General features: G+C 35.4%; 1 protein-coding gene and 1 pseudogene across 2 annotated transcripts in view; one reads left to right on the top strand and one right to left on the bottom strand.

Moving 5' to 3' along the window:
- The window catches only part of LOC145269875 (carboxypeptidase D-like), a 1,225,495-nt gene that overhangs the window by 1,150,869 nt on the left and 54,626 nt on the right, over positions 1–20,000 (top strand). The window lies entirely within an intron of this gene.
- LOC145269996 (5S ribosomal RNA) lies at positions 5,103–5,219 on the bottom strand (annotated as a pseudogene).

Here is a 20,000-nt window from a genome sequence, read left to right as displayed (position 1 = left end):
AAAATTGACCACTTCGGTCTCTACCGAATTACTCGGACAATTTCTGGTCTAACATTTGAAATTTGAAATAAAGAGAATTCAGAAATAGGACAAGCTTTTTAATCGGTTTGGGTCGACTATTTGAGTTACCAATATATAAATGTATGTATGTATGTTTGCATGTCTGCCTAAAACTTTCGACAAAGGCGACGGATTTTTCAAGATCAGTATCGTTTTGAAACTCGACCCTTCAGACGACAAATATCGAAACATTGGCTAAAAACATTAATATCTTCACCTTCAACTGGGCACTTTTCTACAGGGGTGTCCCTTCAGACGACAAATATCGAAACATTGGCTAAAAACATTAATATCTTCACCTTCAACTGGGCACTTTTCTACAGGGGTGTCGCTTTTTCCGCCGATATTTTCGAAAGTCATCCTTTCCTTTCGATAATCTAGCCTTAATTAAAACCTACGTCACTTCCGGTTTGGCTGTAGTCGTAACAGCAAAGATTCAAGTTATTTCCCATTCGTTTCCTCTTTCGCGGTACGGGTTCGAGCCTGCCTTCCTACTACCACTTTTTTTTTGCTCAACACACACCTCCAAACACCTGGGCAACGCCGGGCAACGCCGGGCAACGCCGGGCTCCCATGCTAGTATATCTATAAAAGTGAAAGTGTCTGTCTGTGTGTATGTCTGTGTACATTTCCCTACGCAATAACTCTGTCAATTTTAAGTCTACATACTCGAAATTTGATATACAGGGTACTGAGATTTGGGGAAATCTATGTAATAGGTTTTCGGACAGACATTTTGCGATTAAGGGGTTAAAGTTGAGCGATTTGACCTTTGAGAACTCTACCAAACTCCTCCGACAATTTTGGGTCTAAACACTTTAAATTTTCGATGTAGGTTACTTGGACATGGATCTAACGTAATAACTTCATTCGAGCCCTAAAAATAAATTTTAAGTGGTCATAATAGGGGTCAAGGTTAAAAAAATTGACCGTTTTTTTTTTGTTTTGTTTTTTTTTTTTTTGCTTAGCATACACCTCAAAACACTCGGGCAACGCCGGGCACCCATGCTAGTATGTCACTCTCTCTCTCTCTCTCTCTCTATATATATATATATATATATATATATATATAAATATATATATATATATATATATATATATATATATATATATATATACTAGCAAAAGTACCCGCCGTTGACTGGGTTCAAAAACAGCCTACAGAAAATGGGCTCTGATTTATGAAAGTATGATAGGTTATGAAAAGGAAGGGTTGTAAAGAGATAGCTTCGAATTTGGGGGTATCAAAACCAAAGCAAAATATTATGAAAGTAAAAATAAAATAGATAAACCCCATAATTCATTATACCATACCTGTTCACACTGAAACACTTATCACAATATTCTGTGGATCTATATTAAAAAAAAACTTTTAAAACTTTGTGACATATTTCCATTCTATAGAGGTCAGGTTCGAACGAACACCCCATAATTTTATTATAACATATTTCTTCAAACCGAAACATAATTATCGAAGTATACTTACGCAGATAGATATGAAATGTCTTTATTAAAGTTTGTGCCTATTTCCATTCTATGGAGGCCAGGCCGAACGCAGATCCCACAATTTTATTATACCATCCCTATTTAAGTTAAAACATGCTTATCAAAGTATTATGTACATCTATATCGAAAACACTTGTAAACGTTTTTTTTATTATTTCAATTTTTTATTTCCATACTTTGTGGATCAGGCGCGTACGCAGACCCCACAATTTTAATGAATCATCATTATGCCAGATTAGACATACCCATTACTATGTCTCGATACATTATATGTGATCAGTTTTCTATAATAGTCAACCATATAGGAGTCTATTTGTGACCAGACACACACACAGACGTTCAGCTTTATATCATATTATATATATATATATATATATACATATATATATATATATATATATATATATATATATATATATATTACTTATAATTTTATTATATCATCAGATCAATAAGGACAAAATACGAGAGTAAAAATTGTTTGAGTAGATGAATGACGCGGAGAGAAATATGTCGGTAAATTTAAATGGAAAATGTTCATTTCAACATATTTTTTATTAATGCGCAAATTCATTCGTAGCTTGAAGTGGTTTAATTTTAGATCTTTCTTATCTATCTGTCGATAACCCAAACGGTAGGGAACATAACTGGAGCACTAAATGTTTTGGTTTCGATTCTACCTGATGGTGCCCAAGTTACTTTTTAACTTTTGAAATCACTACTGTATATCAAGTACAATATAATAATAAATAGAGTATTGGCTTCGTAATGATAAATACGAAATCTGTTATATATTAAAACCTATTTTATGTCAGAACATATTTGAGAGAGGCAGTTTCTGTGGAATAAATGTAATAATTTGTATAGGGATACAAAATGTATTAATAATTCCGGAAAGTTGTGTTTACTGACTGTGAAAGACATGGTTTAGAAGTATTCATTAATTTTTTTTTTCTTCTGGAATCGTAAAATAATCGACTTTAATATATTAGATACTAGCAGAAGTATCCGTCGTTGTCTGGGTTCAAAAAGAGCTTTAAAAATTAGACTTTGATTTATATGATAATAATATAAATAACATTTAAAATCGTTTTACTTCCAAACTGATATTTATTTTTTGCATCTTATAATCCTGTTCGTCTTATAGATGTACAGACAGACAGACACACAAACGTTATTACATAGTTCTGTAGATTTACAGATATACGCAAACATACAGACAGACCCGGCAACCTCTTTCATCTCCTCAGTTGTATTATAACGACAGCATCTAAGGGAATAACTAAAAGTCACAGGGAGCAAGTCTGGGCTATTAGGGAGGGTGAGGAACTGTCTTGATGCACATTCTGGTCAAATAGTCTGTGACTTTCTCTAAGCACCCTTAGCACAATCTTCACGCAAATCTTCCGCATCTTCAGTTCCTCGCGAATAATTGTGTGTACAGTTCTCACACTGACATCAACCTGTGCACATATTCTTTCCATGGACAGATGATTGTCCTTATCCATGAAATTCTTTATTTGGCCAATCAACTCTGGTGTTCTGACTTCCTTACTCCTCCCACACCTCTCATCATTTCTCACAAAGTCCATGACTTCCAGTAAACTGGTAGACCACTCAAAAACTTATGCTCGATTCATACAAGATGGTCCAAAAGCAGTCTAAAGCATTCCATACGTTTCTGTGTCATTTTTTAAGTTTAAAACAGAATTTTATTCCATATCGTTCTTCTAAAATGTTCTCACGTCCAAATTGCATTTTTAAAATTCTCCAGCTGTGACAATCAGGCTTTAGTAGGGTGTATTCGAATCCCTGCTGTGGCTGTTCATTTAAACTTGAAGTCATTATAAGATGTATAGCAATAACATATTGAATTTTAAATTTCTGTACAAAAAGTCTCATAACTTATTGAACGTACATCGTATGTTGAGGGTCGTCACAAAGAGAACACAAATAACTCAAAAGACGTTAATCTTTCCGTTTTTGAGAGTAAAGCGATTTCTTGGCATTTTTTTTTTTTTATACGCGGACGTCTTAACGATTTGCAGAACTCGTTAGTACAGGTATTGAGCCATCTGTATTCCGATATCGATAAACAGGTATGATGTGTATCCTTCTTCATCATCTTCTTTTCGTCCCTGGATAACAATCTAAGAAGATTGTCACCAACGGGCTTCCGTAACGAACAAGATTGACAAAATAGTCGATCGTTAACAACGCGAGAAAACTGATATTTTTTGTTTTTGTTTTTGTTTTTTTGTTTTTTGTTTTCTTGTTTTTTTTTTGTTTTTTTTTGTTATTTTGTTTTCTTGTTTTGTTTTGTTTTTGTTTTTTTTTGGGGGGGGTCATTTCTTTCTTTATCTTTGAATATTGTGCAATGAAATAATCAATTTCCTTTTCTATGACTGTCGGAAAAGAAGCCTTAACAATTGGAGCAAGAAAAGTACTTCCATAATGGCAGAGGGCATTTTCAAACGAACGCCTTTATTTATCTATCTATCTATCTATCTATCTATCTATCTATCTATCTATAAATCTATCTATCTATCTATCTCTACACCTACAACATTGAGGTGTTTTTGGTCGCACTAAACGCTTAATGGGCTGCGTACAGCTGATGCACCATTCCTCATAAAAGCTAATGTGGGTCAGCCATAGTAAGGAGATGTTATTTGGGCAACCAATAAAAAATGTGATTTTGAATATTTGGTCAGGGTTTACTTTTAGGGAAAAAGTATCCTCGTGCCAGGTTGTTCTGACAAACTCTACCGCTCAAGAAGATATCTCACTACTGATGCAATTCTCTATCTATATAAAAGCCAAGTAGGTCCAAGGATGGAATATTGTTGCCATATCTGGGCAGGAGCGGCCAAAAACAGCCTATCCTGCCTTGACAGAGTACAAAATAGACTTCGTGGCTTAGTGGGGGGTGCCCTTTTCTCTACCCTGCAACCTCTCTCCCACAGAAGAGACGTTGCGAGCCTATCCTTGTTTTATCGTTATTTCCATGGCAGGTTCTCGTCTGAACTCCAATCTCTGGTCCCCCCTCACTAATCTTTCACGAAAAACACCCGTCTAGCTGAATCCACTGTGAAAAATTTCCCCCACTCTATATCTGTGCCTAAATCAAAACGCGGATTCCACGAACAAAGCTTCTTTCTTAGAACTGCACGCCTGTGGAACTCTGTTCCGTCTGCCTGCTTCCTTCCGGACTACAACTTGGATTTCTTCAAGTCCAATGTTAACAAATTCCTAATGAACCGCCCCCTTAATTAAACGCTTCATCAAATCTCCACACTAACGTAATGTACTTGCAATAACCCTTATCCCTGAGTGGCTTCCGGGCCTTGATAAGTGGTGATCACTGTGTAAAAAAAAAAAAACCTGTATAGAGAGACCTTAGACACTCGAGGATAGTGTCTAGTAGGCATTCAAGTTCTCTCCAGTAGGCATTCAATTTCTCTGAATTGGCACTACTTTGGTCCAATGGCAAGAAGTTCTAGACGATTGGAAACAATGCCGAGATAAGCAGAGATCACATACAACACCTGGAATTCTCAAATGGTCACCCATTTTAGTACTGACCAGGCTCAGCGTTGCTTAACTTCGGTGATCTGATGGGAACCGGTGTGTCGAGGTGAATTATTATTAATCCAATTATAACAAATAAAAGTAGTTGACAATAGTCGTGGGCGACTTGAAGGCTCCCTTTTTATTAAATGATTAAGGGTTAACTTGCAGTTGATAATATCATTGACTGAATTATAGATTTAAAGTAAACAAATAAAGTAGTCGGCGGCGACTCAAGGGCTCTATTTTCATTAGTTACGACATCAATTCTTTCTCTGGATTACCCCCTCGATCTCTTACGCTTAAATCTTAAATTTTTGTATTCAGCCTTTTGTGGATTTCTATCCTAATTTTCATAGTTGTTGTTTTACCACGTTTCGGCCAACTCATCCTCTGGTCTTCTTCAGGTGATTAGACTGCGACGAGATAAAAATTCTGAATCTTTTAACTATGTCCTCAGTAATTACTGCCTTCCATAGTTGTCGTCTCACTACGTTTTGGCCAACTCATCCTCTGGCCTTCTTCAACGGGATGCTGAGTTTTGTAACTGTATTCACAGTAATTATTGGCTTCAATAGTTGTCGTTGTCTCACCACGTTCTGGCCAATTAATCCTCCGGTCTGCTTTGGGTAGAATTGAAATCGCTGTCTTCAAACAATGATCACTTGAAATCGTAGGGACTAAGTGCCATTGCGCTAGGGGACCCGTAACGTAGTGAAACGACAACAACAACTATAAAGATGAGGATAACAGACCGCAAAAGAATGAATACACAAATCATGAAACTGCATCTCAAAGGATTGCTAATAAAAATCCTCGTTATTGAAACGGTATTTTCCTGTGGAAACTCGTTAGTAGAACGACAGTTTCACGCATTGGCTTTTGTTTTCTACTGAAGAAGTTTTTTGTTGGATTGGTTTCCGCCATTTTCGAAATCCGTAAATTGCATCTAAGAGACGCGGAGATGCATATGCCTCGTTTTGTCCGGATAAACTCCTGGATGCCACCAGCAATGAAGTGGACTTTTAGGTCGTCCATCAAAACCTAAACCTTACTCCGGCCAGTACCTACACACCTTTCAGGTGATACGCAGTCAGCTAATCTCTCTGTCTCTCTCCCTCTCTCTCTCTCTCTCTCTCTCTCTCTCTCTCTCTCTCTCACACACACACACACACGCACACACAAACACACACACACACACACTCTTTCTCTCTTTTTCACTCTCTCTCTCCTCTCTTTTTCTCTCTCTAGCTCGCTCTGTCTTTAATTCTCTTTATCTTTCTCATTCTTACTACTTCTCTCGCCCGCTCTCTCTCTCTCTCTCTCTCTCTCTTCCTATTTTTCTCTCTCTTTCTCTATCTCACCGCTTTCTGTCTTTTTCTCTCTTAGTTTCATTCTGCCACTCACTGTCTCTCTCTCTCTCCTCTTTCTTTAATTCTCTTACTTTTCTATCTCTTACTCTCCCTCTCTCGCTCTCTCTCTCACTCGTTCGCTCTATGTTTCTCTATCTCCTTCTCTCTATATATCTTCGCTCTCTCTCTCTCTCTCTCTCTCTCTCTCTCTCTCTCTCTCTCTCTCTCTGAAAAAGATAGCTTAAGAAGTTTACTACCCATCCTAAAGTGTTCGACAGCAAACCTAGATGCTCGTAAAGCTTTTCGTTCGGGAAGCTCTCGGTGGGCACGTTGCCAGGGTGATGGCATTCTTGGCGATCCAGGTAAAACAATAGAATCGTCAGGTAACCCCCCCCCCCATTCAACTTATCGATTACACATCTATCTTACTTCATGTACCACCCCTCCCCCCTCTCTCATCGTCCATCTCCTGTCTCAATCCATCCTTCCTCCTCCTCCTCCTCCTCCTCCTCCTCCTCCTCCTCCTCCTACTTCTCGTCTCTCTCTCTCTCTCTCTCTCTTCCCCGACCTCTCTCTCTATCTCTCTTTTTCTTTATATCGCCCTCTCGTACCTTCTCCCACTCAGCAACTTCCCCTTTGTATTTTTTATTTTGTTCCCTCTCCTCTTTCTTCTTAATCCTTCCTCTCTCTCTCTTTGTTGGTTGCTCTCTGTCGCCCTCTCTCTCTCTCTCTCTCTCTCTCTCTCTCTCTCGCCCTCTCTCTCTCTCTTTGTTATATACTCTTTCTCTCGCTCTCTCGCCCTCTCTCACTCTCTCTCTCACTCTCTCTCTCTCTCTCTCTCTCTCTCTCTCTCTCTCTCTCTCTCTCTGGTTCTCTCAACTCTTCTCCCTCATTCATCGACTACCTGTTCTCCCTCTTTTTTAATATCTATACTCTTCTTTTTCGAAATCTCTTCATTTCTCTCTCTTTTTCTCTTCTCCTTTCCCCTCCCTCTCTCCTTCTTTGTTACATGCGTCTGTCTGTCTCTCTCTCCCTCTCTCTCTTTCGTTCTATGAAACATTCGCTTTCATTCGTCGACCTCTTTTCTTCTTCATCTTTTTATTTTATTCACTTTATCGTAATTTCTCCATTTCTCTCTCTCTCTCTTTCTCTCTCTCTCTCTCTCTCTTCCCTTTCCGGCCCTCTCACTCCCTTTCCTTTGCCCTTTCTCTCGTCTTTTTCTCTCTGTATTCTTACAGTTCTCGCAATCCTTTTCTCTCAATCAGCGATTTCCCTTTTCACCCTCAAGATTTTTATTTTGTTCATCTCTCTCACTCTCCTCCCACCCTTACTCTCTAATTCTCCTCCTACTTTCAGTCTCATTCACCTTTACTCTTTCACTCTCTTTCTATAATCGTTAACTCTCCTCCTACCATTTCTCTCATTCACGTTTACTCTTTAACTGTCCTCCTACCATCTCTCGATTTCTCCCACTACCATCTCTCTTTCACTCACTTCCCACAATTACTCTCCTACTTTCCTCATACACTTATTTTTTCACTCTCCTCCTACTATTTCTTTCACTCAGTTATGCTCTCTATCTTTCTTCCTACCATCTCTCTCATTCTTCCCCAGCACCTCACTCACTCACTCTCCTCCTACCATCTCTCCCACGACCTCCCACAGTTACTCTCTTATTCTCCTCCTACTACTTTTTTCTCAATTCCTCCTTTCTCTCTCACTCTTTCACATATTTTAAACCATATCATTTATGCTTAGTCATCTCATCTTCTTTCTCTCGCGCTCTTTTTGGGTTTCTTATTTCCCTTTCGTCCCTCCAACTCCCTCCCTCCTTTCAACTGTTTCGCTTTCAAAGATCACCTTTGACCTTAAGAACTCACCTTTAATCTCATACTAAGCATGTCATAGTCGTGCAGGTCATCTGATGCCCGGTGCTTGGTCACTGCCTTCTTACGAACAGCGTTTTCGTTGGCTACTCTCGAATCAGTCGGAAATGTCATTTTCGTCGCTAATCGCGCAAGTTAAATCGGTTTACTGAAAATTTTTTTCTCTGCCTATTAAGCACAATAATAATAACAATAATAATAACAATAATAATAACAATAACAATAACAATAACAATAATAACAATAAGAAGAAGAACAACAACAAGAACAAGAAGAACAAGAAGAAAAAGAATGATAATAATAATAATGATAATAATGATGATAATAATAAAAATATACCAAATAATAGTAATAATAACAATAATAATAATAATAATAACAATAATAATAATAAATAATAAATAATAATAACAATAATAATAATAATAAGTAATAATAATAATAAATAATAATGATAATAATAATGATAATGATAATAATAATCATAATAATAATGATGATAATAATAAAAATAAACCAAATAATAATAATAACAATAATGATAACAATAATAATAATGATAATAATAGTAGTAATAATATTAATGATAATAAATAATAATGAATAATAAATAAGTAATAATAATAATAATGATAATAATATTAATACTAATAATAATAATAATAATAATAATAATAATAATAATAATAATAATAATAAAAATCGGCATCATCATCACCATATTAATAATAATCATGGCCATCATCATCATAACAATAATAATATTTATAATAATCACTATCATCAACACGATCAGCATCAGTATCATCAACACGATCAGCATCAGTATCATCAACACGATCAGCATCATCATAATAATAATTATTTATTTATTTGCGGACTGTTATCCTCATCTTTTTAGTTCTTGGTTCACCCATTGCGCAGTGGATAGAGATGTTGAATCTCTACGGTGGATAGAGATGTTGAATCTCTACGGTTCCAGGTGAACATTGTCTGAAGGTAGAGGTTTCAATCCTACTCAAAGCCGACCAGAGGATTAGTTGGTGGGACGACAACAACCATGGAAGGTAGTAATTGCTGAGGATGTATTCCTAACAACCTGACGAAGGCCATAGAGAGTGTGTTGGCCGAAAAGATATGAAACAATAACTATGAAGATGAAGATAACAGTTCGCAAATAAATAAATAAATAAATAAATACACAAATTACTCATCTCAAAGGATTTCAATAATAATAAAAATAATAATAAATCATAATAAATAATAATAATAATAATAATAAAAATAATAATAATAATAATAATAAATAATAAATAACAAATAACAATAATAATGATAATAATAATAAATAATAAATAACAAATAACAATAATAATAATAATAATAAATAATAATAATAAATAATAATAATAAATAATAAATAATAATAAATAATAATAATAAATAACAAATAACAATAATAATAAATAATAATAAATAATAATAATAAATAATAATAATAATAAATAATAATAATAAATAATAATAATAAATAATAAATAACAAATAACAATAATAATAAATAATAATAAATAATAATAATAAATAATAATAATAATAAATAATAATAATAAATAATAATAATAAATAATAAATAACAAATAACAATAATAATAAATAATAATAAATAATAATAATAAATAATAATAAATAATAATAAATAATAATAATAATAATAAATAATAATAATAATAATAAATAATAATAAATAATAATAATAATAAATAATAATAAATAATAATAATAAATAATAATAATAAATAATAATAAATAATAATAATAATAATAATAAATAACAAATAATAATAATAATAATAATGATAATAATAATAACAATAATAATAATAATAATAAATAATAATAATAAATAATAATAATAAATAATAATAAATAATAATAATAAATAATAATAAATAATAATAATAAATAATAATAATAATAATAATAAGGATAATAATAATGATACTAATAATAGTGAAAAAATAATAATAAATAATAATGATAAATAATAATAAATAATAATAATATTAATACATAATAATAATAATAACAATAATAATAACCATCATCACCATTATCAAAGCAATCATCATCACCAGCAGCATCAACATAATAATAATAACCATCATCATCACATTCATCAACACCATCAGCATCATTGTCATCATCATAATTATGCTCAGCAGCAGCATTACTGCTATCACCATCATTGCCAGCATCATCATCATCATCATTATCACCATCATCATCATCGTCATTGTCATCGCCACTATCATCTTTGATGTGACGGTTGCTAAGGTGTTAACGATACGAACTGATAACCTCGGTTTCTCATTCGAATCCAGTTCGTTCCACAGAAACACTTTCACTTAGTGATGTTGGCAACCTTCACGTGAACCCTCCCGTACATACCCGATGTCTGATTGCTAAAAATAACCATCTAATTCATACGAGATGACAATGAGAACAACAGAACGCTGGAGTGTTTGCATTGCAGCTTCATCAGAACACATCCCATTTAAGTGATGCAATGTAGTAATGTTGGAGTTTGCTTAATAGTACGACGTGGCTACCTCATAAGAGTCTCGTACTTTGTACAAATCTCTCTAGACTTTTATCTTTTTCAAATCAGAACTAAGCTCCTCTTTAAGAATAACGTTGCACATCTATCGTTTCGTTAGCATACAATATCTATAATATAAAGCTGTGTGTGTGTGTGTGTGTGTGTGTGTGTGTGTGTGTGTGTGTGTGTGTGTGTGTGTGTGTGTGTGTGTGTGTGTGGTCACGAATAGGCTCCTATATGGTTGATTACTTTAACTGATTATATATAATGATAGAAGATTATCGAGATACAGGAATGGGTATGTTTGATCTGGCAGAACGGTGGTTCATTAAAATTGTGGGATCTGCGTTCGCGCCTGCTCCACAAAGTCTGGAAATAAAAAATTTAAAAATTAAAAAAAAAACGCTTACACGTGTTTTTGATATAGATGTACATAAGAATACTTTGATAAGTATGTTTTAATGTAAATAGGGATGGTATAATAAAATTGTGGATTCTGCGTTCGCGCCTGGCCTCCATAGAATGGAAATAGGCACAAACTTTAATAAAGACTTTTCATATCTATCTGCGTAAGTATACTTTGATAATTATGTTTCAGTTTGAAGAAATATGGTATAATAAAATTATGGGGTGTTCGTTCGCACCTGACCTCCATAGAATGGAAATATGTCACAAAGTTTAACAAGTTTTTTTTAATATAGATCCACAGAATATTGTGATAAGTATTTCAGTGTGAACAGGTATGGTATAATAAATTATGGGGTTTATCTATTTTATTTTTACTTTCATCATATTTTGCTTTGGTTTTGATACCCCGAAATTCGAAGCTATCTCTTTACAACCCTTCCTTTTCATAACCTATCACACTTTCATAAATCAGAGTCCATTTCCTGTAGGTTGGTTTTGAACCCAGTCAACGACGGGTACTTTTGCTAGTATATATATATATATATATATATATATATATATATATATATATATATATATATATATATATATATGAAGAAAGGAAAAAGAAGTCACAAAAACTATATATTGCTAAGTACAGAACAGTTCATTTATTTAATAAAGGTATACGAACATTTACTTGGGGGATAGAGCGGACTCTTTATACCAAGTGAAAGTGTCTGTCTGTGTACATTTCCCTACGCAATAAATCTGTCAATTCTCAGTCTACAGACTCGAAATTTGATATACAGGGTATTGAGATTTGGGAGAATTTGTGTAATTCATTTTCGGACAGATATTTTGCTATTAAGGGGTCAAAGTTCAACGAGTTGACCTTTGAGAACTCTACCAAACTCCTCCGACAATTTTGGGTCTAAAGACTTGAAATTTTAGATATAGGTTCCTTGGACATGGATCTTACTTAATAACTTGATTTGAGCGCAAAACAATAAATTTTAAGGAGTCATAGTAGGGGTCAAAGTTTAATAAAAATTTACCCCTGCGGTATCTACCAAATTACTCAGACACTTTCTCGTCTAAACATTTGAATTTTACATAAAGGGTATTCAGAGATAGGGCAAGCTTTTTAATCGGTTTGGGTCGAAATTTTTTAGTTACCAATATATAAATATATGTATGTATGTATGTATGTATGTATGCGTGCCTTAAACTTTCGACAGAGGCGACGGATTTTTACAAGATCAGTATCATTTTGAAGTTCGACCTTTCAGACGACAAATATCGAAAAATTGGCTAAAAACATTAATATCTTCACCTTCAACTGGGCACTTTTCTACGCGGGGGGGTCGTTTTTTCGCCTATATTTTGGAAAGTCATCCTCTCCTTTCTATTGTCTAGCCTTAATTAAAACCTACGTCACTTCCGGTTTGGCGGTGGTCGTAACAACAAAGACGTTAGATTTTTTTCCCTCGTTCTTTTCGTCCTTCGCGGTACGGGTTCGAGCCTGCCTTTCTACTACCACTTTTTTTTTGTTCAACACACACATCCAAACACCCGGGCAACGCCGGGGTGAAATGCTAGTTATATATATTTTGATTCATTGATTTGTTCCCGGATTGAGTTCGTATCTCGAATTTCTCGTATTTCGAACGAATTTCCCCATAAGGAATAACTGAAAACCAATTAATCCGTTCTCGACTTCCCAATCATCTAAGTTAACCTTAATCTATCTATCTATCTATCTATCTATCCATCTATAAATATAAAAGCGAAAATGTATGTATGTTTGTATGTGTGTTCGCTTTTTCTGTATGTCTGCATTTTTTCAGAGAAGCGGTCGGTCAGTTCACAACTTTTTAAAACTTTTTATATCACATATAAATCGTAATATCTCACAGTTAACAACGAAGCTCGCCTGTCTATTTAATTTGCTCGATTTCGGGAAGATTAATATTCAACATTTGTCGCTCGCCGCATGTGGGTTAATCTTTTTCCTATGACATCTTGGGAAAAATAAAAATCCCGCAGTCAAACTTGACCTCATTAACTCATTAAAACGGGAACCTGCCAAATCCAAGTAATTAAATAAATTCGAACGTGTTTCCGTCAGCATCTCGAGGTGGGGCAATCGATAACGTCGAACGTTTTTTGTTTTTTTTTTTCACACTTTAATTTACAACTTTGCCTCAACTGTTCGGGTTCGATCCTCATACTTACCTACCAAAACATTTTAAACTCTCCCCCCACCTCCGGAGTTTCCACACACACCTACAAAAACCTGGGCAACGCCGGGTACCCCTCGCTAGTACATCTATAAAAGTGAAAATGTGTGTGTGTGTGTGTGTGTGTGTGTGTGTGTGTGTGTGTGTGTACATTTCCCTACAGTGTAACTCTGTCAATTTTCGGTCTACAGACTCGAAATTTGACATACGGGGTATTGAGATTTGACAAAATCTTATTAATCTGGTTTCGGCCAGAAATTTGGTTGTTAAGAGGTCAAAGTTCAACGATTTATTTTTTAAGAACTCTACCAAACTCCTCTGTCAATTTTTGGTCTAAACGCTTGAAATTTTAGATGTAGGTTACTTGGACAGGGATCTAACTTATTAACTCCATTTGAGCCCAAAGCAATAAATGTTAAGGGGCCATAATTGGGGTCAAAGTTTTAAAAAATTGACCTCTGCAGTCTCTACCAAATTACTCAGTCAGCATTTGAAAATTTACCTAAAGTGTATTCAGACATACGGCAAACATTTAATCGTATTTTTTTTCCAGACATTTGGCTCCCAAGGGGTCAAAGTTCAAGATTTTATCTTTGCGGTCTCTACCAAACTATTAAGCTAATTTTTAGTCTAAACATTTGAAATTTTACATAAAGGGTATTTAGACATGCAGCAAGCTTTTAATCAGTTATTGGGCGAAAATGTGGCTGGCAAGAGGTCGAAGTTTACAGAGTTGACCTTTGCAGACTCTGCCAAACTCCTCCGCCAATTTTGGGTCTAAACATTTGAAATTTTTGATGTAGGTTACTTGGACATGATTAAAATATTTTAATGTAATTTGAGCCCAAAACAATAAATGTTAAGGGGTCAAAATTGGAGTCAAAATTTAAAAAAATTGACGTCTGCAGTCTCTACCAATTTTTCTTAGTTAAGTTAATGCTTTTTGGACACTCCCTAATAAAATAAATATTTCAACACAAGCTACTGAATAAACGTACAAACGACGTCGTAAAACTTGCAAGGAAAAGGTTTATTGAAACAAGAGCATGATGCCATTTAGATATAGCTAGGATAGAACTCGTCTGCCTTTGCCCGGTAGTTAATCCCAAGTGGGAATTGTAGATACCGGTTTAGGCTGAGAGAGAGAGAGTGTGTGTGTGAGGAAACAGGTTCGCTCTCTTTGACGTCTCGCTGGAAAAAGGGTAGAGTTTTTCTCGTCCGGGACGGAAGCAGTTATAGTTCCTTAAGAGGGTAAGGAAGATCCCTGCGCTATGCCTCTGATTGGTCAGTATGTGCAATATCGCAGAGTCAGGGGATGCACTGACGCACAAGAAAAGAGTTCTAGTTGTTTCTGCTATAGATGCCTATTATATAGAAAGGCATTGCCGTACATATTCACACTTTTTAATATATACATATGCACATAAAGTTATGAACAGTACATAAGGCCCGAGCAAACATAACGAAGGACCGAAATTTGTTATTTTTTCTTTGCGTTTATTTTTCTCTTGTTTACAAATTTCAGTGGCTCTTCTACATGTGAGATTAATTCGTGCCCGGATGTAGATCGTATTTAGAATTTCTCGTATCTCGAACGAATTCTCCCATAAGAAATAACTGAAAACCAATTAATCCGTTCGCGGTTCTTCAATCATCTAAGTTAACCTTAATAAACTATAAAACATACCTTCCTGGTTACTAAAACGCATTCAAATGTAATTAAACATAGAAATACAGTAATAAGATAAATAAGATGATATTAAGGAAATAATATAAATGTTACTTTTTACAGTAACGCAACACTAGGTGTATCAGAATTTTTGTAGGAATTTTTGACACCCCTAACACGAAACTGCAAATAAAATATAAAAAAACTCGTAATTTCTCCTTTAAAGGTGGGTTGTTTATTTTCTTTATGGATTATACTTTCAAAATAAACTATTAAAGTTGTATAAAAAGTAATAGAAATATTTTTTAAAAAATACTAATGAAATTAATTGAATGTTACGAGTTCAGTATTTTTCAATTTTTAAACTTTAAAAATCTATCAAAATTTTTCTATTGATTCAATTTTTACGATATTTTCAGGATCAATGTGAAATTTTATGCTCTTTCCAATAAATCGAATATAATATTTTAGACAAACGTTTTTTTAATTCACGCCCCCCCCCATTTTCAAATGTCTATTAAAAAGTAAATAATTAATTCATGTACCAAAGTTTTATATATCACAAATTGAAGATAAAAGATCAATAAATAATATATTCAAATTTAAAACAAAAACAGTAGTGTTTTTTAGAAATTTACCTGTAAAGTCCGAAGTTTAAAACCTTTTTAAAAAAAAAACACGTTGTTTGTTTGTTTTTGTTTTTTTTAATGAAACCTTGGTCCTTGCTCCTTTAATTGAAAAAAAAATTAGGGCTTGAATTACATTTTTCGAGGAATTATAAGCTTTGAAAGAGCGGGTGGAATTATTCAATAGTTTTCACGAAATTTCTGACACTGCTAACGCAACGCCGATCATTCTAGTTTGTGTTTATAGGGGTTTTCGAGGCCGCTGAAAACAAATCTGGTATTTAAACCCGTCGCAAATTTACCGCTCTGTTGTTTTTAAGACCTATTTCTAAGGAATATTTTCTTACGGATAGCCGTCATTTTATAACTGCTGCGCATGCGCCCTCCTCGCTAAAACACAGAGACGGAAAACTGCCATGTCGTCAATATTTTTTTTTCGTATTTATTTATTTTTTTTTACCATTATCAGTTTTTATTATTTTCCTCTTTATTGTCTCTTTCATTTTCCGTTCGCTCTTTATCTATTTTCACCTTTATCTCTCTCTCTCTCTCTCTCTCTCTCTCTCTCTCTCTCTCTCTCTCTCTCTCTCTCTCTCTATCTATCTATCTATCTATCTATCTATCTCTTTCTCTATCTATCTATCTCTTTTTCTTTTCCTAATGTTATATGCTTAATAATTTCCATTCAATTTGTATCCTCCTTTAGTAATTCCTTCAGTCATCACGCATTACCTTCTCCATTGTTTCCATTTCTTTATCACTCCCAGCTTTCTTTTCTTTTCTTTTCTTTTTTTTTTTTTTGTTTTTTCCTCCTTCCTATCTTCGAGGTCTTCATTTATCCTGCGAATTACTTTGGCTTGTCGTCACTTGGAGGCTTCAGATAAGAACCACCGACTCCAATCACAGACGCTCAAGCCCGCCCGACGTCTTCCCAACCTCCTCCGTCGACCAAACTAACTCCGAAATCGGGTGCGATTCCAACATCGACGACACCCGACGCCCTCGACTGTCCAATGCACGCTCGTGCGCAACTCGCACGCGCCGATTCTTCTTTAGCGCCATCTTGTTTTTCTCCTTGTCGAAACGAGTGTCGATTATCGCAGAAGGATTTCGCTTGGCTTCCAGGCGAATTTACATTACTCGCTCACAAATTTGGCAATGCGTCAACCAAACTACTAAATCGCGACACGACAACAACATACATGCAAACACACTCGATACAAATCTAATATAAAACGGATATATGTTTGTCTGTCTATCTCTTCCATATTTTCAAACTCTATCACTTCAGAAACTAAAAGTCGCAGAGCAGCGCTAGGGCCCTCAAATAATTGAATTTTTTTACGTACAGTTCGTTTATGGGTCTTTATCTCGGTTTAAAAAAAAGTTATAAATAGTCAAAAATGGGTCAAATTTTTTTAAATTTTTATACATTTAATACCCTCATTTTAGTTGGGTTTTGTTTTTTTTGTTCGTTTGTTTTTAATTTTTATCCAGTTCATATGCGTGTCACGTTGATACAGTGATAACGTCACCGGCTTTGAATGCTATAGTTTTGCTTTCGGTTTCGATTCTAGCTGATGGCATCGAAAACATTTTTTTTTTTTTTTTACTTTTGTAATCATGACGAAATTTGAACAAATTAAAATATCATATTTAAGCGTATTTTACAACCGGATCAGGTTGGTCACCCCCTCCGCTAGTATATATATATATATATATATATATATATATATATATATATACATTCAGCCACTCTGATCTTGCTAATTTCGAATCTCGCTAGATTCAACCACTCTGATGAGTCGTAGACAACAAAACACCTGTCAGTGGATAATTATATTTAAAAAAGCAATATATGCCGCACTATAACTGGAATGCCATCAGAGCCAGTTGCTTTACTGGAATCAAGGTTCTTGATTAGCTTGGCGACCTCACGCACAGATATTTGTATGTTGCATAGCGTGTTGTCTGTTATAGGAGGAAATACAGGGAGTTGATGGTCATTGTCGCATAGGGAAGAATTAGCTGCAAAGTTCTTGGTAAATAGCCTGGCCTTGTCTGGTGCTGACGAGATGACCAGGTCCATTGATGATAGTTGGGATAGAACGCACGCTTCTGTTCAAGATCCCGTTTGCTATTTACCAGAACTGGTGGGAACCAAGCCGCTGCTCAGCTACTTTGGATTTAACAGACTGAGCATATAGCTCTCTTGCATGTTTTATTACTCTTTTACAGTGGTTGCTGGCAGTCCTGAAAGCAGCTTTAGTCTCAGTGTATCTATTATGTTGGTAGCTATGGAAAAAGTGATTTCTGTGCGCGATGGCAGCAGCACATTCAGGGGAGAACCATGGCTGGCTGTTAGGTTTTTGTTGGAATTTTCTGGATGGTATTAATCGGTCTATGCCTACAATTAACTATTCAGTCAGGCCTGATACTATAGAGGACACATCCTTTTTAAACATGGAATGCAGAGGTAGGTCAGATATGAATGTACGGAAGCTATCCCAGTCAGCCGTAGAGTATCGATATACAGTACGGTCGAGAGGTACGTCTGAATACTTATTACATTTCATTTTTATCTTAACTGCTACAACAGAGTGGTCAGAGGATCCCAGAGGAGATAGAACGGAACATGAACACAGCTCAGGGGAAGTTGTGAGGAAAAGTTCTAGAAGGCTTGCATATTGACCGGATGTATCGGGCACACGGGTGGGTTCGTGAACAATCTGAATGAGGTCATAGGCAATGGCAAAATCATGACAAAACCTCCCCTCATCATCGGTTTTATTTGAGTGGGTCAGCCATTCCACATTATGAACATTGAACTCACCACAAATGTGAATGTTAGCCGAAGGATGAGCAGACAGGATGTGGTCAATTTTCTCAGATATGCTCTTAAAGATAGTAACTCCACTGTTGTGGGGGCGATAGAGGGCAGTGGTGTAAACTAACCCGAAAGCACATATAAGGTAAATTTGGATAGCCATCTTTGATGTAGGCACATATGCCATGCCCATGGCGATCTTGGGGGTCAGATTTAGATGTTAAGTTGGAGTATCCTTTAATTATGAATTCGTCTAGAGAAGTGGTTGGTCCTATGCCAGTTTCACTGAGAAACAATATGTCCGGTTTCGTCTCCTGTAATTGTGTTTCAACCTCTGTAAGGTTGGAACGTAGACTCCTGATGTTGGAGAAGGAGACCTGGTAGTAGGAGTCTACGTTGGAGGATGGGGTCCTAGGTTTATTCGTGTTTATTCGTGTTTCTTTTTTGGAAATTTGTCATGATTGAGGTTTTGGGGTTTGTGGGGCAGGTCGGTAGACTTGGTTGGAGCAGGACAGAGAGGGAAAATAAGAGAGAAAAAGACAAGATTTTTTTGTTTTTTGTGTGGCACATGATAAGGTAAAGCCGTAACAATTTCCCACTAGTATGGCATCGAGAGGCCCTACCAGAAACTACTGTATAGTTCGGAATCCATTCACCAAATGGCAATACAGCAGCCCCGGTACTTTGCACCTGCTGATAGGACAGCCTCCTTAGTGGTTAATTGAAGGTTCGGGTCCCTGACTATCAGGCGAGTAATGTCAGCCCAGATGAAACGTTTACCTCCAGCACCCTTACTAGTGACATGATCACAAGGATAGACATAGAAACAGAAATTTTCCGACATCTCAGGCTACTCTTTACAAAGTACTACCGACCTAGAAAGAAGCTTTGTCAGAAAAATCACTCATTGGAAATGAGGACTGAAGGACAAAAAAGGAGAAGCAAGAGTTACTGGAGCTGCCGATATATCAAATTTCGAGTCTGTAGACTTAAAATTGACAGAGTTATTGCGAAGGAAAATGTACACAGACACACAAACACACAGGCACGTTCACTTTTATGGATATACTAGCATGGGTGCCCGGCGTTGCCCAAGTGTTTGGAGGTGTATGCTGAGCAAAAAAAAATGTCAATTTCTTTTAAATTTTACCCCTATTATGACCGCTTAAAATTTATTGTTTTGCCCTCAAATCACTTTATTAAGTTAGATCCATGTCCAAGAAACCTATATCTAAAATTCCAACTGTTTAGACCCAAAATTCTCGGAGGAGT

The sequence above is a fragment of the Euprymna scolopes genome, chromosome 45 (assembly GCF_053919585.1).
Source record: "Euprymna scolopes isolate OS-2025 chromosome 45, ASM5391958v1, whole genome shotgun sequence".
NCBI classification, from domain to species: domain Eukaryota; kingdom Metazoa; phylum Mollusca; class Cephalopoda; order Sepiida; family Sepiolidae; genus Euprymna; species Euprymna scolopes.
The sequence above is the reverse complement of the archived record's forward strand: the minus strand, read 5'-3'. Positions and strand labels throughout refer to the sequence as shown.